Below are 24,012 nucleotides of genomic sequence, written 5' to 3'. Positions count from 1 at the left end.
ATCTGTAGATTTGTTGTATGCAGATGTTATGGCAGCCCTGGGCAGCGATGCCTGAGGGTGTCAGGTACCAGTTTACTGGCGCTTGGGGTGCTTCCCGTAACTGGCTCGTACTTGAGGGACCGGTAGGCCGAGCTTGGTTCTTAGGCGAGCGCTTCCTATGCCAGACCTTGGGTTTGCCATTACAGATGGTTCCCATGCTACCTCCGCCATCCATGCGGGATACAGAGAGTCTTTCGTCTCGGGAGGTGGTCAACTTTACATGAGGCATGGATGCCGACTACTCTCTTAGAGAAGGGGATTATGCGACATATATCCAGATGTGCCTCATGCCTCCCTTGACGGATACTCGTGCTCATGCAGGGAGGGCAGCGAACGCCCCTTCGACGAGCAGGGCTCGAGTGCCGAGGGGCAAGGCCAGAGGGGTGCCCCCTGCGAGGCAGAGATTAGGTTGGCCAGAGCTTCTGACTGAGTTGACAGGTTAGCGGTATATTGGAGAGGCTTACCGGATTCCGATTGAGCCTCCAGTGGCTGGTCACAGATATGTCAGAGCGCCTGATTCACCTCCAGTATGCACTATAACTTTTTATTTTTCCATCCTTGCTCAGAGACGCAGATATTCATTCCTTCCAGACACTGATCATTCCAAATTGCATTTGTAGGCACCCCCAGGGTACGTCGAGGGATTGCTCGAGATGTGGGCCTCATTAGAGGGCATGATCTTGAGGAGGGAGGCACTGCTTGGCTTCCATGGCATTTAGGTAAGTTTTTCAATTTTCTTGTATTTCAATCATCACATTTCCACCGATACACTGAAATTGACATTTCAACTGAACACTCTCAAACCATGCACTGATACATTGCATCTGAAACCGCATTCTCATACTGTATTCATACTTTGTACGTGAGTTCTATATGTACTCATTCTGCACATCATACTTGCACCTGATACACATACTGTGACTGACATATACTAATTGCCTTTTCAGGTCCCACCTTTACCGACAGTAGCGACGACGGTAGTAACAGGACCATCAGCACCGCCTCCAACAGTAGGGAGAGAGAGAGTTTCCGGCACGCAGCCGAGGGAGACGTTGCGGTCGAGATTAGAGGAGCCCTTCAGAGCCTATCATGAGTCATGACGACGATGAGACCAGCGAGGTCGAGGAGGTTGTGGGTCAGCACACTGAGTCATCCAAGAGCGGAGACGCTGATGACGGCTGAAGTTTTGCTAGTGGAGATGATGCTGAGCCAGGCTCTAAGGCAGAGAGTCGTGATGACTCTGGTTCAGATTCTAGTTCAGAGGGAGGAACAGACAGCGGTGCTGACGAAGAAAGCTCTAAGTCTGTGCCCAGAAAGAGGACGAAGAGGGCCTTTCGAGACTGAGATAGCTGACGTTGATTCATATGTTTTTGCTTGGTTTCTTTTTGCTAGTAGTGTTAGCACATTGTAAAGCTTAGACACCTTTATTTTCTTTAAAAACTTGTACTCTTTTGTAAAAAAAAGTAACCATGATTGGAATGAAAACAACTTTTTGATGAAAAAGTGTTGTATTTTACATTCTGAGCACCGTACAACATTGCATTGCATAAAAACAAGATTGGTGGAAATTGAACATCGCACATTGTACTGGCATTCTCTTAATCAGGTAATGAACCGACCAACACATAACAAATAGCGTAAAATAACTCAAGGAACAACTAATAATAACAACTCGGTAATCAAAACAATAACTCGATAAACAGAAACAAAACAAATACAACTCGATAAGCAACACAATAACGCAATAAACAAATTGAAACAACTTAAAAATGACTCAATAAGACTACTAAAACAAAATAGCCGAATGCACCAAGAGCAGAACAAAACACAGGTTCTCAGCACCCTCGATATGCAAATTGACCAGAGGACAAACCAGGAGGCCATCAACCATGAACAGAGCTATCGGCTATCAGCACTGGTCGGTCGGCCATCAATGCAAGGGTCCTCTAGATTGTTGCCACCTGTCTTCCACTCAATGCCTTATCTTCTACAAAAGTTGGGACTTCGTAGTTTCTTCATTCCAACTCTGTTTTTGCCACAAATGGAGCCATGCTTCACCGAAACACTCTCAAATTGGATTGCAACTTTAGATGGCTCGGAAAAAGTGAATTTTCAGGGTTTCGGGATAAATGCACTATTCCCGCTAAGTTGTACCCCACTGTGTTTTTCATTCCTACATGTCACAGCTAGGTGTTGGAACCCGAGTACATATGTTTTCAGCTTCGGGGGACAAGAGATATGCCCTACAATTGAAGAATTCCAAGTTTTGATGGAATCCCAGCGTGACGAGGAAATCCTGCCCCAGTCTCGTTTTAGTCAGATCCAAGCTTTAGGAAGGATGTGTGGGCTCACTTTACATAAAGCTCGATCATTGGTTCACAACAAAGAGTTGGATATTCCTGATATTATTCATCGATATTCTAACGCCAGTGACCGCAGTGACCATCTTTGGCAGAGTTTTCGGCAGCATGCCCTTTGTTTATGTATGTTGGTTCATTTCTTGCTTGCCCCAAGTTTCGGTAGGTCTAGCATTTAACTAACTGAAGTGGCTCAAGGCTTGAAAGAGGGCAAAAGCTGTGTTGGCTTAACACTAGCCGAGTCTTTGATGTGCTTGAACGCCTTCCATCTGGGGGAGACGACCAAATTCGCAGAAAGTCCACTACTTTTATAGGTATTGTCTCCCACCCTATCTCATATGTGTTTTTCACATCACTCGGCACTCATTCTCTATTTTTCTCTCAAAACTCGTTCTCACTTTTTCTCTCCACATACACCTCTCAATTCTTTAATCTCTCTTTTCTTTTATCCCACCCCAGATATGGCTCATGGATAGGTTGAAGGTAGTGGACTCTTGCCCTGCATATTTAGCGCGAGGCTATTTCTTTCACCAATGGCTAGTTGATCTCTCGAACGAGGGGTGATGGTGCCATTGGATATGCAATAGGTCCACTGCTGACATTGCTTGGCGTCGCCCCTGGTTTGATCCGCCCGAGATGAGCTACAACATGGCTCGGCAACCTGGCATTCAGCTGGTTGGCTTGACACACTGCGTATTCTACTTTCCGTTCCAGTTCAAGCCTTAGTTCGGACAGGACCAGATTTACCCAAAAGAATGAGTAGAGTACCCGGCTTTATTTCCAATCTGAGGTTCACAACTAGCTCGATATCCCGCTGCATGGAGGACAAGAGAACTTCTAGCTCCTACTTCCAATTTCAATTACACCTAATCTAATGAATGCATAACTTGGCTTGAAGATGAGGCACAAACAGGGCCTACTTTAGCATCTGAAACTTCCACAAGCTTTGGGAGGGGACGCAGAAACACCTGATTTATCTATGCCCTGAGTTTATTGCTTTGATCTGTACTTTCAAGTTTTCTTTTTGAATGTAATAGAAAGCAACTTTGATGTGTATCGAGAGTTTGAGATCTTTGTATTAAAATCAATGAAATTGGAGTTGTGGGTACTGAAAATTTTCCTTTTGGTCCAAAAATGGTCTAAGCTGTTAAAAGATTAATTTGAACAAAATCAACTTTTATTAAAACTTTTCAAAACCATTTTCGATAAGGATCACAACTTGACACACATGGAATCTATCCTCGAGATGTACAACCCCGAATCCAGCAAATGGAAAGTTGCCCCTAGACTGAATAACACTGCTCAGCACTATAATCAGCTCTTCTCTTAGGGTAAGGATCACAACCGACCTTTCAGATAATGAGTGGACAAAGATGCCTTGATTAAACACATGGACACAGTTGAGTTTGAAGTTTTTAAGGGTAAGCTTCAGAAAGAAGTTGCCTACATATCCCGAAGATGGGAATCAAGCCTTACGTAGTTTGGTTTAGGTTCACTCAGGTATTAACACTCTCATTTTGCACTCTAACTTTTGCCAATGCCGCGCTTTCTGGGTTTTCAACCTTCTGAGCTCAGTTTTTCTTTTTTTTTTTCTAATTTTTTGTTCTCTAACTTTTTCCTATGTCGCCCTTCTAGGTTTTCGGCCTAGCGAGTGTAGACGCGCCAGCGAGGGCCTTATGCTACAGTTCGGACTCAATTTGTGTTACGATCTTTAATCTGAACCAAAGAGTCCAAATCCGGCAAATCGTTTTGAGAAACAGATTTTTGAAAAGAAGTGCCAAACATGGACTGCTTTGCCAGATACAGAGTCGCCACCTAAATAATTTTTATGGGGGAATTTAGGAAACCCTGACTCGGTGCCAAAGGCCACGTGTCCGTCATCACCAAAGTTGCCTCGGCTCGGGAGCTTGGGTACGATTGGGGAAGGTCAGCTATGAGCACCCCTCTTGCCCGATCTGAAGATCGGCCTCTACTAACCGTGATATCCGTTTTTGAAAACGTTATGTGCTCTTATTCCGGTTATTAGCCTAGAATTACTATGTTATGCGCACAGCAAACAAGTATAGACCAAATCACCTAAATTGGAACAAAACATAGCATGTTTGTTTTGAAAAATGGTTTGCTACTCGCAAGTACGCTAAAATGCTGGTTTTGCCACCTTCGAGTGGGCTTTTAGAAAAACATGATTTTGCCACTATCTAGTGGGCTTAAAACTCACAGTTTTAATGCATTATTCCAATTTAGACAATTCGACCTCCACCCACAGGCATTCAAACAGTTATATCACATAAGCAGTTAGCCTCACGGTAATCATGCTGTTATGGCAACACTCACACGCATGTGGTATGCTAAAACATAAATGCTTACCGAGTACTCCAAGCCAAAACAGAAACTAGTTAGTAATCATATGCATGATCCTAGTTCATGTTAAGATGGCTAATGCAACACATGCAAGATGCAGCTACAATAGGCTCGGCTAATCTATGGATGGCATATGATAATGCTACAACTAACACGTATTCAACTTGGAATAGAAATACAATGCAGTTAGTATAATGTGCCGAGCCCGGTGCATGCAATACTGATGAATGATGCACGCATGCATAGCATAAGGTATGATAATTTAAATATGACCTATTGCTAACCATCAGAACCAGGTAAGTAAAAGGGAGAAAAAACTGGGGGTTGGAAGACATGCACACACACACCCACACTTATTACAAATTCGCCCTAGCTCGGAGGGACCGAAAGAATAATACAAATTAATTAACCTACAAGCTAATTAAATATTACAAACCCTTAACTAATTAACAAATTAATTAAGCTATTTAAAGCAGTAAAATGGCCTCGGGAAGAGGGATGCATGCAAGCTCGGATTGACTTCGCCTGGAAAACCAATGCCATGCCACTGTTGCCTCTATTTTCCCTGCTCTGCTCCTCTGAAAATTGCACAAGTCCTAGGGAGCACTCTATGGACACTGTGGAACATCACCGACTAAGACAAAACACCACCGACCATGTCCGGATGGTCATCGATCATTTGTAAAGTCATCGGCCAACAATGGATGGCCGGTCAGCAGTATAGATGGCCAGCCGGCCAAAGCTTCCTACAGAACCTGTTTTGACAGCAGCAGAAGGGAAAACAAGGCATGGCAATGCATTTCAAGAAAATGTATGCACCACCACATCCCTTATCATATTTATGACTCAAAAGGGTACGGTGCTCGATTCTCGGACCACCAATCGCGCATTTCAATGCGTGATGGCCCAAGAGATCAAGTATGCATTTTCAATGTAGAATGAATTGCACATAAACAAACAATGAGCTCAACCTCTATCATACTCAATTCAAGAGGCCAAGCATGCATGCCAATGTAATGCAACGTAGGCATGTGAGCTAAGTGTGCAACATGATCATGCAAACAACAAAACCATGTGCAATAGGCACATGAACTAAACAAGTAAGCATGCAAGGCATATAACATCAATGTTAATGACACACATGCAATAACATGAAAGGCATAACACATGTAAATATGCAAAGCAACTTAATACAAGAGGCATGCCAAATGCGATGACACTTAAACATGCAACATGTAAATAGGCTAAGTACCTAAACATACAAACATGTATAGCATGCAACAACATGCCAAAGGGATGGTCTTAAACTAATTTGGATAGCTCTCTACTAGGTCTAAAACAGCGGCCAAATGTCATGGAAATGAGGGCCAAAACACATGCAAGCATGCATGCACACAAGGTCCAACACTTAGGCACCAAAGAGCAACTTCGAAGCGCACTTAAAAGAGGATAAACATGGATACATGGCATGCATAGAAAGCTCTGAAATCATGTTATAGAAGGTGCAAAACCAAGTAAACAATTCAAGCTAAGCATGCAACAATGGTCTAAAACTCAAGGCAAGCCAAAGGGGGGTTACATGGTAGCTATACAAAGCAAAGCATGAATGACCCGAATGACCCAAAAAAGACCTCAAGCACACTAAATAATGCATAAAATCTTCACAAAGCTAAGCCAAAACAAGTAAGCATAGTGGTCTAAATGCTAGATACATGTTAAGGTAATTTCATGGCATTACAAGGCATGTATGCTAAGCAAGCATGGTGTACCAAAACCAACATACAACAATGCTATTTCATGGAAAAATAAGCATAAATAACAGCTAAGGCATGGTCAACAACAGCCTAAGCTAGGTGCTCCCTCAAGAGGCAAAAATGGTCCTTTTCAAGGACAACAAGGAGAGGGGGTGGCCCTCTCCTTCTTGGGACCTCAACGCACCATCCTTACCACTAAAATCCCTCAAGATTCCAGTGGTGAGGAGGCCCAAACAACAAAGTCCCGGAGCTCACACAAAATAGCACAAAACAAGGGCCAAACAAGGCTTAAGAGGGGTCAAACATCCCCAAAGCTTAAAACACTCTTAACAAACTATTTAGAGGCCTTAAAAACAGAAATTTTATGTCTTGTATGCAAAGCCAAAAAATAGTTGCAAGATACGTAAAAGTAGTGTGCAAAAATGGGGTAAACAGGGGTTAGTTTCTTACCCTTGAAGTCCTCCTTCACAAATGATGATCTTGTTGCCTCCTTGAGCTCAAATCCAGTCAAGAACACCAAGAACAACCCTCTGGTCCCTCAACAACCAAGAGAAGGTGTAACACTATGTGTTTGTGTGCAATAGTATGGACAAACACACACTAGACACACGCAAGAGAGTGATATAGAGATAGGAAATATGTATCAACCCGAACCCTAATCCAGATCTCCCTCTGAAATTTTTGTAACCCTAATGCCAAGAGAGGAAGCCTCTTCTTATAGGCAACTCCCTCTTGTAAGGCTTCCAAAACAAGCCATCCAAGAGGGAAATCCCACCATACACGTGTATGGAGGGGAACAGAGTGGGTGCCAGCTATCACAGCTGGCACAAAATATCTACTAAAAGTAGATGAACAGTGATCAGCCATCCAAAATTGCCATTTTGACAAAATAAATGGCCGATCGGCAACAAAGAATGCCGACCGGCAATATATATTGCCGATGGCATAAAATCACTAGCCGGTGGCCTCAAGCCATGGCCGGTGTTGTGTGGGGATGTCTCACAAGGCATTCCTTGCCCCTCCAAGGCAAAACACAAGTGTTTGGTGCAAAACCAGACACAACACGGTCGAGTCGAGAGATCCTGAGGCAAGGCGCGCAACCGAGACCTCCGGGAACTCAAGACGAACACAAACAAGGGTAGTCACCAAGTGTTCCAATGGTGACGTCCAAGTCTTGAGGACGGTCAAAAATGGGGTGTCTACAGTTGCCCCTCTTTGACAGAACTCGAAAGTCATAACAATGGCGGGAGTGCTTGTCAAAGCCTAGAGACGACCCATTTTTGACAAGGCCAAAGACTTAGACAAAGCATACAAGCTACAGATAAAGATATGCGCCCGAAGGCAGGGGCAAAAATGCAACTGACAATGCAAGAAGCCGAACATAACTTATGATCATGCAAAGAAACATAGGGACGCATCCCAGTGTTTCGGAAGGAATGAGAAACATAGGGACGTACCCCGGTGTTTCGGAAGGAATGAGAAACATAGGGACGTATCCCGGTGTTTCAGAAAAGAAGAAGAAACATAGGGACGTATCCCAGTGTTTCGGAGAGAGAGAAACGTAGGGAACATCCCGGTGTTTCGGAAAGAAATGAGAAACATAAGGACGTATCCCAGTGTTTCGGAAGGAAGGAGAAACGTAGGGACGTATCCCGGTGTTTCGAAGAGAGAGAAATGTAGGGACGTATCCCGGTGTTTCGGAAAGAAATGAGAAACATAGGGACGTATCCCGGTATTCCAAAACAAGGAGAAGAAACATAGGGACGTATCCCGGTGTTCTAAAAGGAAGGAGAAACATAGGGACGTATCCCGGAGTTTCAAAAAGAAAAGAAACATAGGGACGTATCCCGGCATTTCAAAAAGAAAAGAAACATAGGGATGTATCCCAGCGTTTCAAAAAGAAAACAAACATAAGGACGCATCTCGGCGTTTCAAAAGAAAAAGAAACATAGGGACGTATCCCGGCGTTTTGAAAAGAAAAAAAACATAGGGACGTATCCCGGCGTTTCAAAAGGAAAAGAAACATAGGGACGTATCCCGGTGTTTCAAAAGGAAAAGAAACATAGGGATGTATCCCGGCGTTTCAAAAAGAAAAGAAACATAGGGACGTATCCCGGCGTTTGAAAAGGAAAAGAAACATAGCGACGTATCCTGGTGTTTCGAAACAAAGGAGAGTGCAAAACAATGCAACTGGAAGCATGCATAACAATGCAAGTGAAGTGTGCATAACAATGCGATTGAAGCGTGCATAACAATGCAAGTAGAACATGCGTGACCGCACATGTTAGAGATGTGCAAAACAATGCAAGATAGGTACACAAGACAGTGCGAGTGAGGTGCACAAAAGAAGTGCGATAAGATGCATTTTCTATGCAAGTATGGGGGCATTTTCTATGAAATCGTGGAAAGCATAGTTTATGCAGAATCGAAAGCAAGCATATTCTATGCATGAATCATAGCGATGCGTGGCACGTATGCAACAAAAGTGTATATGAAAGTGCACATCCTATGCAATAGAGGAGCATTAAACATGTACTCTGGTGCCTCTGATTTACCTCTTAGAGGACCTTGCAACACACTCTGCTCAAAAGGGGACACCCTGTTTATATTGGCGAGAGATAACATCTACATGTGAAACCCTCAGGTGCTGCTTGGACTGCCATTCTGACTTGAAGCAGGCCTACACTCGGGGTCGAGATACACTCATACTCCAGAGAAATGGCGAGGCCTGAGAAGGTGCACCTGGAGTGCAGTCTCGGAATTTGTCGAAGTTGAAATAGACTAAGATGCTCCAAATTTTCCCTCTTTCCTTTTGCTTTACAGTCTGGAACTTATACAGCTTCAGACAGGTCCTGGTTTTACTGTTCTCACATAACCTGGGTTGAACCCTGCAGTTTTCGAAAGAACAAATTCCCTTTTTTGCACAAATGTGGAGAATGGCACAGCACTCTGAGCACACAACAAATCATTTTTTGAAATTGAGAAAATGAGTTCTCGACCAGGTATTGAGCCTACGACTGAACACAGCGAAAAAGACTCAACAACGAAAAACAAAAGGTAAACAACCTAAGCACATCGAGACACGCTCGGAACGACTCAAATCCAGAATCGAGACAAACAAAACAAGAGACACGACACACAGACGTGTTACAAAGACGAGAGACTTCTCAGCGCAGAGGAGCCAGTTTCTCTGGGTATTGTTTCCCACCCTTTTCTCATTTGTGATTCTCACGTCACTTTGGCACTCAATCTCAGTTTTTTTGAAAAAGCCATTTTCTCACTTTTTCTCTCAGCGCACATCTCTCTATTCTTCAATCTCTCATTTTTTTATCCCTCCCCTAGGTGGTTGGTGGATAAACAAGGAGTTACGGGCTCTTGCCCCTAGCATTCTGCTAGATTCTCTTCTTCTGCTCACAACAGTGATCTTCTCCCACGGAGAGGTTGTGATGTGGCTGGATGTGCAGCAGATTTGCAATTGACATCGGTTGACGATGCTTTGCTAGGGAGTTTGGATGTGATCAGATCTGTCCAGATGAGGGAGTGGAATATCTTGATCCTTTCCAGTTTGTGCTTTGCACTTGGCTTGATACCTCGTTGCTTGGAGGATGTGAGAGTTTTCTGCCTTTTTGCGGTCAGCTTGAATGGTGCCCTTTTCTGACAGGTAGAGTGTCCTTTCTGGCAGGTGCATTGACAACGGGGGAAAGACAGGAAGCCTGACTCAACTGTGCCCCTAGTTCATTATTTTGACCATTTTTTGTTCTTGCTTTCTACTAAAACAATTTTGACCAACATGAGAGTTAGATTAACATGCTTGTTTGATTTTTGATTTGAAATCATGCAAGTCAGGTTATGAGCACTGAAAATTTTCCTTTTTGGGTCCAAGAAAATGGTCCAGTTTTAGAAAAATTGAATAATTTTTTAGAGAAAATTAGTCAACCTCATTAAAAATTCTCAAAAACTATTTTTGCAAACGGCCAATGCTCAACGAGCACGGAACCTACTCTTGAGATGCACGACTTCGGATCCAAAACAATGGAAAGCTGCCCCTTGCTCGAAGAGAGCTGCATGGCAACGGAAAGTTGCCCCTTGTTTGGACGGCACCGCAGCGCATTGAATGGCAACAGAAAGTTGGCCCTTGTTTGAATGGCACCACAGCGCATTGTAGTCAGTCTTAGTGAAGGTCACAACCAAACTCTCGGATATAGAGAAGATAATGATGGTCAAAACCATTACATGGACATGGTCGAATTCGAAGTGTTTGCGGCTGGACTTCAAGATGAAGTTGCCTACGTATCCCAATTATGGGAATCAAGCCTTACATAGTTCCGGGGTAAGGTACACTCGGGTATTATCCTCTCCTTTTTAAGCTCTAACTTTTGCCAAGGCGCCCGTTGCGGGTTTTCGACCTTATGAGCTTTGTTCTTCTTTTCTTTTCAATTTTTTTTCATTTCTTTTTCTCTTCTTTTCTTTTGCATTTTTTTTTCTTTCTTTTTTTCTTTTCTTTTGCATTTTTTTTTTTTTTGCTTTTTTTTTGTATTTTTCTCTTGCTCTAACTTTTGCCTGGGTCGCCCTTCCTGGTTTTCGGCCCAGCGAGCCTCTCAAAGGGTAAAAGTGTAACAAGTCCATGCCAAATGGTTTTAGGGTTTTGAAGCCATCTGTATCCAAGAGAGTGGTTGTTGTATTGATTTACTGAAGGATCCATCTTCGGCTCTTCGAGCATATCTTACATTTTTGCCCCTAGTTTGAGGGGGGGCTTCTGATCTAGCTTTACAAGCTTCCTTTGATCTGATCTTCTTGATCTGACTTTGGTGCCTCTTGTTCGAGGGCTGCTTCAAAATGGCCACACAGGCTTCACGTTGTGGTTGCCCGTTGAACGCTCTGAACTCAGGTTCAAGGTTTGAAAGTGAGGGGTCGAATCTCGAGGCTGAGAGCGATCCTAAGCTGCACAATCTCAAGAGCAATCCCACACAAGTCTTCGCAGGACCGCGCAAAATATTTTTGAAATTTTTTAAGAAAGCGACAAATCGCTCGCGCCGAAGACAGTGTAGAACCAATCTGGATCAAGCCAGGGTCCTTCTCAATACTCACATTAACAAGCATGATCTCAATCATTAAGGGCTTAGCATGCCTCTCTTTCTCTCAATTGATCAAGTTTTGCAAAACCTGAGGAATTCCTTCCTCTTCGTTTTTATCACAATGTTTCAAAAAAAGTTTTGAAAAACTTAAGTCATTACAATGACTTCAAAGGCACAGAAAAGGCAGGCGAAGAGCACTGTCATTTCTTTCAAACTTCTGGCACAACTGGCACACGGCAGAAGCAAACACAAGAGTGTGAAAATCACTACTGTTCCATTCAAATCTGTTGGCATAACTGGCTCCAAGGCAGAAACAGACTCAAAAAAAAAGCAAAAAGACAAACACAAAACAAGATAGTGATGTCCGAGGTAACACCCCCGGAATCACCCGACTCCTACACAACAGGAGTGACTCGATACGACAAGACAGACCTCGAAACAAAAGGACTGACTCAAAACAGACTCAAAACAACACAACAAGACTGACCCAATACCCAAGTCAGAATGTACAAAACTAGCATTCACAAATGCTCAAAATAGTGCGTGCCATACCCCACATCTGGAGTAAACTGAGTGCCGCCCGCAGGTGGTCCAACCTCTGATCACATCACATTATCCCCCCACAAGTTCACTGATCAAGTGCCAATAGACCTTGCAGAGCTTGGTGCGACGATGACCTCATTGTCGATCAGATTTTGTATCTCGTGGCGAAGACGGACACAACTGTCGGTGTCATGACCGGTTTGTGGATGGAAGGCACAGTACTTAGCTGGGTCATGCTTTGCAGGGAGAGGATCGGGTAGGGGCCGTGGTTCTAACGGTTTCAGATGTCCTTTCCTGAGTAGGACCCCTAGAGCTTTAGAGAAAGGCATAAAGAGTGAGGTGAAAACCCTCTTGCCTCGGGGTAGATAGTCCGAAGTTCGAGGGTTTGAAGTGGATGCATCAACAAAGGGGGTGGCTGCTCTTGGTGTGGTGGTGGCAACCATGCCCACGTCTGAAGTCCTAGCAGCTGCATCACTGCTGGTGGTCGCATTCGAACTGCGGGTGAACGCCCTCCTGGACTGCTCCTTCTACTGGTCAATGAGGCCCTGCTTCATGGCATCCTCGATCTGTACTCCCATCTCAGGCAAATCTGAAAAGGTAGGGAAGGGGAGCACGATCATTTTTTGCATTAGCTTAGGCTGGAGATTGCGCACAATCATCCGGATTTGATCCTTATCAGTAGGCCTTAGAGTCATTATCGAGGCCTTCGCCCTCCACCGGGCCACGAATTCCGAGAAGCTCTCCGTAGGCTCCTGCCTTGTCGTCTGAAGATCACGGGTCGTAATCTCGATTTGAGTGTTATAGGAGTACTGTGCAATGAACGCCTCAGCCATCTCATCCCAGTTTCTCTTGACATCATCTTCCAGTTTTGCATACCAGATGGCTGCTACACCTGACAGGGTCCGGCCAAACAGTGAAAGCTTCTGTAGTCTGGTGAGGCCCATCGGCCTTAGAATATCTGAAAACAGTCGCAGGTGCACCATGGGATCCCCGGATCCGTCAAAACGATCAATTTGTGGCATCTTAAACCGATCTGGCAGCGTCACGGCTGCGTCGATATACCCGTCCTCAATGTCCAGAATGGACTTCACACCTTGAGATTTCTTGAACAGCTTTTCAAGCTTGCTCACTTTTAATGCCATGGGGTCCACCTCGGACTCGAAGGGAGAATCCGGTTGATTGATAGGAGTGGGTGCCTTGGATAGTTGAGGTAGAGTCGGGGGCAGAGCCGGCCCCGTTGGGATGTCTGTATCTTCGTGGTCATTGGCTGTCTCCCCGAGAGTTGGAACTCTTGGTGGGGGAGGAGCCGGGTGTGAAGTAGATACTCCAGTTTGCTGCTCTAACCTGGCAATTGTCTCTGCCTGTTGGGCTATGACCACAGCCTGTTGCTTGGCGAATTCTGCTTGACGGACAGTGTCTTGCTGCATGGCTTTCATACTATCCTGGAGTTGGCGCACCATCTCTTCCAGACTCGACATATTGTTCCGATCTAACTGAGCAACCGGTATACCTTCCAGAGGTAAAAACAAATATCTCAACCCAACTGCACATAGGTGAGATGGATAATGACTGCTGATTCGAAGACTGATGATCTGTGCCTGACTGGCGTTTTTACCCTGTCTCTAGTGAAGTAAGACCGATTGCCCTTGAACTGAATCTTTGACCCGACAAAGTCTATCAGCACAAATCCAACGTACCCGGGGGATAGTGAAGCCTTCTGAAGCTATGGTTCCAAGACTACCTAGCAAAAGAGAAAACAGACAGCATCTCAGCCCAATTTCACTGGAACGGATAGTGGAACGACTGTACTCAATACTGATAACTGTTACCCAAATATCTGTCTGTAAGCTGATACCCTCGAGTAAAACTGATTCCCCAAATACTGATGCTGATGCCCACAGGCCTGATACCCGGACTTGCAAACTGGTATATGCGTTCCTGTAGAGATACACTCTAAAAGCACATAGCAAGTAAGAGAGAGCCAAAACACCCCTATGTTGGGGTAGAGTTTCCCTGTCCTATTTTGTCAGGAACTAGGGTTTCACTACGCACACAGCGGTTTCAAACAACCTAACATCGGGTGAGCAACCTGTCCTAGTTTGGAATGGTCACTATGGATTTCAATATGCACTAGGTTGAATGGTCAAAAAGGGTGCCCCGGTAAAACCGAGGTTTGTGTTCCCATACTGTCAGAGCCCATAACCGGTCAGCCTTATGGCCATGCCTTGACAAGACAAGCCTCCGGTAAACCGTTCAGGAATGGCAGATGGCAAACACGGTGTCCTAGGCGCACCAATGCACATGCAATGCAAAGAAACACATAAGTGTAATCAAAACAGGATATCACGAGTTCGAGTCAAGCTCTCTAAAATCCCCAGCAGAGTCGCCAGAAACTGTAGACGTGCCCGCGAGGGCCTTATGCTACAGTTCGGACTCAATTTGTGTTACGGTCCTTAATCTGAACCAAAGAGTCTAAATCTGGCAAATCGCTTTGAGAAACAGATTGTTGAAAAGAAGTGCCAAACATGGACTGCTTTGCCAGATACAGAGTCGCCACCTAAAGATTTTTATGGGGAAATTTAGGAAACCCTGACTCGGTGCCAAAGGCCACGTGTCCGTCATCACCAAAGTTGCCTCGGCTCGGGAGCTTGGGTACGATTGGGGAATGTCAGCTATAAGCACCCCCTCTCGCCCGATCCAAAAATCGGCCTCTACTAACCGTGATATCCGTTTTTGAAAACACTATGTGCTCTTATTCCGGTTATTAGCCTAGAATTGCTATGTTATGCGCACAGCAAACAAGTATAGACCAAATCGCCTAAATTGGAACAAAACATAGCATGTTTGTTTTGAAAAATGGTTTGCTACTCGCAAGTACGCTAAAATGCAGGTTTTGCCACCTTCGAGTGGGCTTTTAGAAAAACATGATTTTGCCACTATCTAGTGGGCTTAAAACTCACAGTTTTAATCCATTATTCCAATTTAGACAATTCGACCTCCACCCACAGGCATTCAAACAGTTATATCACATAAGCAACTAGCCTCATGGTAATCATGCTATTATGGCAACACCCACACGCATGTGGTATGCTAAAACATAAATGCTTACCGAGTACTCCAAGCCAAAACAGAAACAAGTTAGTAATCATCTGCATGATCCTAGTTCATGTTAAGATGGCTAATGGAACACATGCAAGATGCAGCTACAATAGGCTTGGCTAATCTATGGATGGCATATGATAATGCTACAACTAACACGTATTCAACTTGGAATAGAAATACAATGCAGTTAGTATGATGTGCCGAGCCCGGTGCATGCAATACTGATGAATGATGCACGCATGCATAGCATAAGGTATGATAATTTAAATATGACCTAATGCTAACCATCAAAAGCAGGTAAGTAAAAGGGAGAAAGAAGTGGGGGTTGGAAGACATGCACACACGCACCCACACTTATTAGAAATTTGCCCTCGCTCGGAGGGACCGAAAGAATAATACAAATTAATTAACCTACAAGCTAATTAAATATTACAAACCCTTAACTAATTAACAAATTAATTGAGCTATTTAAAGCAATAAAATGGCCTCGGGAAGAGGGATGCATGCAAGCTCGGATTGACTTCGCCCGGAAATCCAATGCCATGCCACTGTTGCCTCTATTTTCCCTGCTCTGCTCCTCTGAAAATTGCACAAGTCCCAGGGAGCACTCTATGGACACTGTGGAACATCACGGGCTAAGACAGAACACCGCCGGCCATGTCCGGATGGTCATTGACCATTTGTAAAGTCATCGGCCAACAATGGATGGCCGGTCGGCAGTATAGATGGCCGGCCAGCCAAAGCTTCCTGCAGAACCTGTTTTGACAGCAGCAGAAGGGAAAACAAGGCATGGCAATGCATTTCAAGCAAATGTATGCACCACCACATTCCTTATCATATTTATGACTCAAAGGGGTACGGTGCTCGATTCTCGGACCACCAATCGCTCATTTCAATGCGTGATGGCCCAAGAGATCAAGTATGCATTTTCAATGTAGAATGAAAGGCACATAAACAAACAATGAGCTCAACCTCTATCATACTCAATTCAAGAGGCAAAGCATGCATGCCAATGTAATGCAACCTATGCATGTGAGCTAAGTGTACAACATGATCATGCAAACAACAAAACCATGTGCAATAGGCACATGAACTAAACAAGGAAGCATGCAAGGCATATAACATCAATGTTAATGACACACATGCAATAACATGAAAGGCATAACACATGTAAATATGCAAAGCAACTTAATACAAGAAGCATGCCAAATGGGATGACACTTAAACATGCAACATGTAAATAGGCTAAGTACCTAAACATACAAACATGTATAGCATGCAACAACATGCCAAAGGGATGGTCTTAAACTAATTTGGACAGCTCTCTACTAGGTCCAAAACAGCGGCCAAATGTCATGGAAATGAGGGCCAAAACACAAGCAAGCATGCATGCACACAAGGTCCAACACTTAGTCACCAAAGAGCAACTTCGAAGCGCACTTAAAAGAGGATAAACATGGATACATGGCATGCATAGAAAGCTCTGAAATCATGTTATAGAAGGTGCAAAAGCAAGTAAACATTTCAAGCTAAGCATGCAACAATGGTCTAAAACTCCAGGCAAGCCAAAGGAGGGTTACATGGTAGCTATATAAAGCAAAGCATGAATGACCTGAATGACCTAAAATAGACCTCAAGCACACTAAAACATGCATAAAAGCTTCACCAAGCTGGGCCAAAACAAGTAAGCATAGTGGTCTAAATGCTAGATACATGTTAAGGCAATTTCATGGCATTACAAGGCATGTATGCTATGCAAGCATGGTTTACCAAAACCAACATACAACAATGCTATTTCATGGCAAAATAAGCATAAATAACAGCTAAGGCATGGTCAACAAGAGCCTAAGCTAGGTGCTCCCTCAAGAGGCAAAAATGGTCCTTTTCAAGGACAACAAGGAGAGGGGGTGGCCCTCTCCTTCTTGGGACCTCAAGGCACCATCCTTACCATTGAAATCCCTCAAGATTTCAGTGGTGAGGAGGCCCAAAAACCAAAGTCCCGGAGCTCACACAAAATAGCACAAAACAAGGGCCAAACAAGGCTTAAGAGGGGTCAAACAACCCCAAAGCTTAAAACACTCTTAACAAACTATTTAGAGGCCTTAAAAATAGAACTTTTATGTATTGTATGCAAAGCCAAAAAATAGTTGCAAGATAGGTAAAAGTAGTGTGCAAAAATGGGGTAAAAATGGGTTAGTTTCTTAGCCTTGAAGTCCTCCTTCACAAATGATGATCTTGTTGCCTCCTTGAGCTCAAATCCAGTCAAGAACACCAAGAACAACCCTCTGGTCCCTCAACAACCAAGAGAAGGTGTAACACTATGTGTTTGTGTGCAATAGTATGGACAAACACACACTAGACACACACAAGAGAGAGATATAGAGATAGGAAATATGTATCAACCCTAACCCTAATCCAGAGCTCCCTCTGAAATTTTTGTAACCCTAATGCCAAGAGAGGAAGCCTCTTCTTATAGGCAACTCCCTCTTGTAAGGCTTCCAAAACAAGCCATCCAAGAGGGAAATCCCTCCATACACGTGTATGGAGGGGAACAAAGTGGGTGCCAACTATCACAGCTGGCACAAAATATCTACTAAAAGTAGATGAACAGTGATCGGCCATCCAAAATTGTCATTTTGACAAAATAAATGGCCGATCGGCAACAAAGAATGCCGACCGGCAATATATATTGCCGATGGCATAAAATCACTGGCCGGTGGCCTTGAGCCATGGCCGGTGATGTGTGGGGATGCCTCACAAGGCATACCCTGCCCCTCCAAGGCAAAACGCAAGTGTTTGGTGCAAAACCAGACACAACACGGTCGAGTCGAGAGATCCTGAGGCAAGGCGCGCAACCGAGACCTCCAGGAACTCAAGACGAACACAAACAAGGGTAGTCACCAAGTGTTCCAATGGTGACGTCCAAGTCTTGAGGGCGGTCAAAAATGGGGTGTCTACAGCGAGCCACTCAAGGATAGTATTTCTTCAACTTGTCCATGTTGATTGGCTGGAAGAATTCGAGGCCATCTAGGTCCATAAGAATGACGGTTCCACCCGACCAGATTGATTTGATGATATAAGAACCAGTCCAATTGGGTCTGAACTTGCCCCTAGGGTTGTGGATGGGAGCTCGGTTGTCTTTCAGCACCAAATCCCCTTCTTTAAGATTCTTGGACTTAACTTTCTTGTTAAAAGCCCCAGAAATTCTGCGTTGATAACCCTGGAGATGGTACAGTGCTTTCAGCCTCCTCTCATCGAAGAACATCAGTTCTTCGAACCTACTCTGCTGCCAATCTACTTATACTATCTGGCACTTAGCCATTACCCACAGTGACGAAACCTCTATTTCGATCAGCAAAACAATCTCTATCCCATAAACCAGAGAATACGAAGTTGCCCCAGTAGATGTTCGAATTGAAGTCTTGTAGCCCTAGAGAGCAAATGGCAATTTGTCCGGCCAATCCCTGTAAGTCTCGACCATTTTCTGCAAAATGTGCTTGATGTTCTTGTTAGTGGCCTCAACAACTCCGTTGGTTTGCGGTTGGTATGTGGATGACTTATGAAAAGCCACATTGTATTTCTCTAACAAGTCGATCACTTCTCTCTTAAAATCGGAGCCATTGTCTAAAATGATTTCATTCGGGACCCCATAACAACAAATGATGTTATTCCTGATGAACTTGGCTACATGCAACGCCTTCAGCATTGCACAGGATTGGGATTCGACCCACTTTGTAAAATAGTTTATTGCCACCAGGATATACTCATGCCCATTCGAGCCTTTTGGCATAACTGCCCCAATAACATCAATTCCCCGAACTGAAAACGGCCATGGTGAAGTCATGTTGTACAGCATCGACGACGAGATATTCATGCGATTTGCATATATTTGGCATTTGTGGCATCATCGAACAAAACCGATACAATCCTCCTCCATAGTTGACCAGTAATAACCCTGACTGAGAATCTTCTGGGCTAGCATTACTCCGCTCATGTGTGATCCACACTCTCCTCCGTGGATGGCCTCCATTAGGCGCTTTGACTCTTCTGCATCAACGCAAATCTTGTGCACTCTCAGATGGCCTCATTTGTACAACTTACCCCCGCAGATGATAAACTGAGCAGCCATTCACCATATTGCCCTTTTATCTTTAACATTTGCCCCTAGTGGATAAGCTTTCCTTTCCAAGAAGTTCCAAACATCATAATACCGGGGGTTTTGATCTTGTACTTCATCAATTATGGCAATCAACTCATAGGCTGTGTGTACCTCCGTTCAATAATGATCGGACGCATCTGGACTCCCGAAGGGATGTCTATCATGGAAGATAGAGTTGATAAGGCGTCAGTGAACTTGTTGTTTTCTCTTAACAGATGCGTGAAGGTTAGCTTCTCAAACCTAGGAATCAGAACATCTAGGGTTTGGTGATAGATTTCCTTCCTTTCATCCTTAACCTTCCAGTCTCCTTTTGCTTGAGACACAACCAGGTTCAAGTCCCCAATGACGTCCAACCTTTTTGCCCTTTATTCTAGGGTGGCTTCTAAGCCAGCGATACACGCTTCGTATTCTGCTTCGTTGTTAGATACATTGAACTGGATTTTGAAGGCTAAAGGTATGTGGGAATCGTCGGGTGCTATCAGCAACACCCTTATCCCAAAACCATGCTGATTATACGCTTCGTCAAAGTACATTGTCCAAGTTTCTTTCTCGACTTGCAGAATGGCATCATCTGGGAATAGGTATTCTACGGCTTCGTCCCCTTCTACTGGGTGATCAGCTAAGAACTTTGCTACAGCTCTCCCCTTAACTGAATTGTGAGTCACATACTTCAGATCAAATTCGAACAAAAGAAGCAACCAACAAGCTAGCCTACCTGTAAGCGCTGGTTTCTCAAAGAGATATTTGATGGGATCTAATCTTGAAAGCAAAATTACAGAGTGAGCTAACAGGTAGTGCCTCAACTTCCTGGTAGCCCATACTAAGGCTAAGCAAGCCTTCTCCAGTTGGGTGTAACGGGTCTCATAATCCAGCTTCTTCTTGCTTAGGTAATAGATGGCTTTCTCCACTCTATCCTCAGATTCCAGCGCAAGCATGCAGCCCATAGTCGTGTCGGTAACTGAAAGATACAAAATCAATGGCTTCCCCGTCTCTGGCGGCGACAACACGGCCGAGTTCTGAAGGTACTGCTTAATCTGCTCAAAAGCAACTTGGCATTGGTCATCCCATTGGAATTTCTTTCTTTTCTTCAGGAGACCAAATAATGGTTCACAAGTCAAGGTTAATTTTGCAATAAACTGTCTTATGAATTGCACTTTACCCAGAAAGCCTCACACCTCCTTTTCAATCCTTGGTGGTGGCATTTCTAGTATAGCCTTATTTTTGAAGGATCAACCTCGATGCCCCTCTGTGTGATCAAGAAACCCAGCATTTTCTCTACTATGACACCAAAAGTGCATTTCTGTGGATTTAGCCTCAACTGATATTCTCTGATCTGTTGGAAGAATTTCTTCAAGGTGGTGCAGTGGCCCTCTCTTTCCTTGGACTTGACAATCATGTCGTCCTCATACACCTCAACCTCTTTGTGGATCATTTCATGCAAGATAGTGGTTATAGCCCATTGATAAGTAGCCCCAGCATTTTTCAAACCGAACGGCATCTCCTTATAGTAGTAGGTTCCCCATGGTGTGGTGAAGGCAGTCTTCTCCTTGTCCTCGAGTGCCATCATGATCTGCTTATACTTAGAAAACCCATCCATAAAGGAGAGCAATGCATGGCCTGTGGTGAAGTCAGCTAATTCATCGATGTGCAGTAAAGGAATGTCATCCTTCGGACTAGCTTTATTCAGATCTCTAAAGTCCACACACACCTGAATTCTACCATCTTTCTTCGGCACTGGAACAATGTTGGCCAACCAAGTCGGATACTCAGATACTAGCAACAATCTGGCGTCTATCTACTTGGTGACCTCCTCTTGATCTTTAAAGCCCAATCCGGGTGTATTCTCTGAAGTTTCTGCTTGATGGGTAGGGCCTCGGGGTCAAGAGGGATCCGATGCTGTACAATCTCAGGATCGATTCCAGGCATGTCTTCATAGTACCACGCGAAAACATCTTTGAAATCTTTTAATAAAGCGACTAAGCGTTTGCGTTCCTCCGAAGACAATGTGGACCTAATCTGGACCAGACGTGGATCCTTCTCAGTACCCACATTAATTGGAATGATTTCATAAACAAGGGGTTTTACAAACCTCTCCTCCTCTCGATCAATCAAATGTTTCAAAATCTGAGAAATTCCTTCCTTGTCGTTTTTATCAAAATTTTGAAAGTCATAATCAATGCAATATGCAAGTGGCATAAAGAAGTACTTGGAAACAGCAGTAGTATCATTCTCATTCAAAGCATCCAGCTCATCCAATTCCTCGGTTACAACCGACTCAAAAGAAAAGGAAAAAGACGACCTCTGGGTTATCAACCCCAAGAATACCGGACTCCGACTCAGAAGAGCTGGAATCTGACTCCGACTCCACAGACTCTGTGGAATTAGATTCCAACTCATTACCTAATTCAGAACTACTGGACAAAAAGCCCTCCTCTAGCTGCCAAATAAGAGAGGGTGCCTTAGATGCATCTATAATACCATCGGAAAGGTCCACACCTGATTGATCTCCGATCATGGAAACAGTGAAGTCATCCCCCAAGCTCTCCAGTTTGATCTGAGGATCAGAAAGGAGACACGTCAGCGCTGCTCCTATCTCAAGTTCAATGCTGTTGGACTCATCCTCTGTACTCTATTCTGCCTTAGCAATTAATTCAGTCTGTTCCTCTGAGGCTTCATTCTCTTGCAACTATAGGTCAAAGAAAATCTCATAGCCGGGCGGACACCGCTTCTCAGAGTTCATCCATTGCTCAGGAAAGCCGAAAAATGGGAAGTCTTCCCCCTCTCGGACAAAGCGGCCGTTCAGAGTTTTCTGAATTGGTGTATGCACAAGCTCATAGTGCTTCCCACTTTGTTTAGCTTTGGCTCTTCCTGCCATTTTCTTCCATTTTCTTACCCAGTCCTTCTTGGTAGGCGTGTAATCGAGGCCAAAGGTATGAGGGCTATGTGGCACTTCGACCAATGCAGTAACGCCCTTCCAACCGCTCTTTCCTAATCCCATCTCGGGTATATGTTGTAGCTTGTTCATAAGGTAAACTGATTGAGCACTGACGCACAACCCCTCATAAACAGCCAAAGATATTTTGCACTATCCAGGCATCAACCAAGGTAAATCCAGATAGGAAAACATCCTCATCGCCGTGTACAATCTCCAGTACTGGTGTGGTGACCTCAGACGGAGGATGGATAGATGAATTTCCAAACACAATGGCTACCCCCTTTCCAAGAGGGTACTTCAGCATCTGATGAAGAGTGAAAGAGATAGCTTTCACTTAGTGCAGCCACGACCGTCCAAGGAGAAAGTTAAAAGTGGCTGGAACATCCAGGATGTGAAACTCAATATCCTATTGTGCCGAGCCAACCTGTGTTCTGATCTGAACTACCCACATTACCTCTCGACTTGTGTTGTCGTAAGCTCGGATCACCTGGGTCGTTGGTACAAAATCTGCTGGCTTCAAGCTAATAGCATAGGCTGTGCAAGACAGACAAACATTAATTACAAACCCAGTGTCCCCCAATACAACCGGCACCCACTTCTCTCTGTACTCAATTGAGATGTATAGCTGTTTGTTATGCGCAGAGCCCTCAGGCGGCAATTCCTTATCTGAGAAGGTCAAAGTAGGCGAAGCCCCTCCCATAAGACAAGTCCCACTAGTTGTTCGAGAGTTGTGTCGATAGACAGCTTAGCCTTATCCATTGCTGATAGGACGGCTTGCCTGTGTACTCGCAAAGCCATGAGCAACCCCCAAATGGACATGTCTGCTTGAATCTTTTTAGCTGCTTCAGTACAGCTTCTTTTTCTAACTGTTTGTTCTTTTGTTTTTCGGCCTCTTTATCCTTTCCAGATGCTTCTGGTTGGTCCAAGTGTGGGGGCTTGAAGTACCGCTCGTTTTTAGTCATGTGATCCACTTCCTAATAATACCAAGTATCGTTTGGCTGGTCTTGGCCCCAATCTTCATCAGTATAGGCAAGATATAGATCATCATCTTCTCACTATATTCCTTCGGCAACCGACAGGTAATTATTCAGTTCCGTTGTAATTACTCTCACATCACAGTCATCCCTCGTAGGGTGTTTGGCTTTTCCAGCTTCCTGACTATTTCCATCCCTTTCTTGTTCAAACCACTTCAGTGCGGCTGCTTGTTCCGTATCAACAATACTAACAATGCTCAATTCTTGAGCCACTTGTTTCAGACCAACGTCTTCTGGCAGCTTACCCTTGTCTTCAGTCGTTCTGCCCTTGTAGCAGTTCCTGCTTCTGGCTGTTCCAGCTTTGATTAAAGTCCCTCATCTATGTTAGGTTCATCATTGAGCCATCCCGAATTATCCGTTGACCTGTCCAGATCGAACCAGTTAATCTGTACATTCCTTGGATCTTGTTCATCGAAGAACTGTAGATTGTTGATGTCCTCCTCCATATCAGCTAAGTCATCCAAACCCTGGCTTGGCTCATCCTCCCGGACTACATTGACCCCCATTCTTATTGGCAACTTTACAATTGGTCTGGGCTGATTGGTTGGCACAATATAACAGCATGGGTTGTGCTCCTCCTCAGATAAATCCACGGAGCCCTCAGGCATTGGACTGGTATTCTCATTCTCCACCAAAGTTAGCCTACTTTCATT

This window comes from Camellia sinensis, chromosome 1, assembly GCF_055761805.1.
Source record: "Camellia sinensis isolate YWXY chromosome 1, ASM5576180v1, whole genome shotgun sequence".
NCBI classification, from domain to species: Eukaryota; Viridiplantae; Streptophyta; class Magnoliopsida; order Ericales; family Theaceae; genus Camellia; species Camellia sinensis.
Note: the sequence above shows the minus strand (reverse complement) of the source record.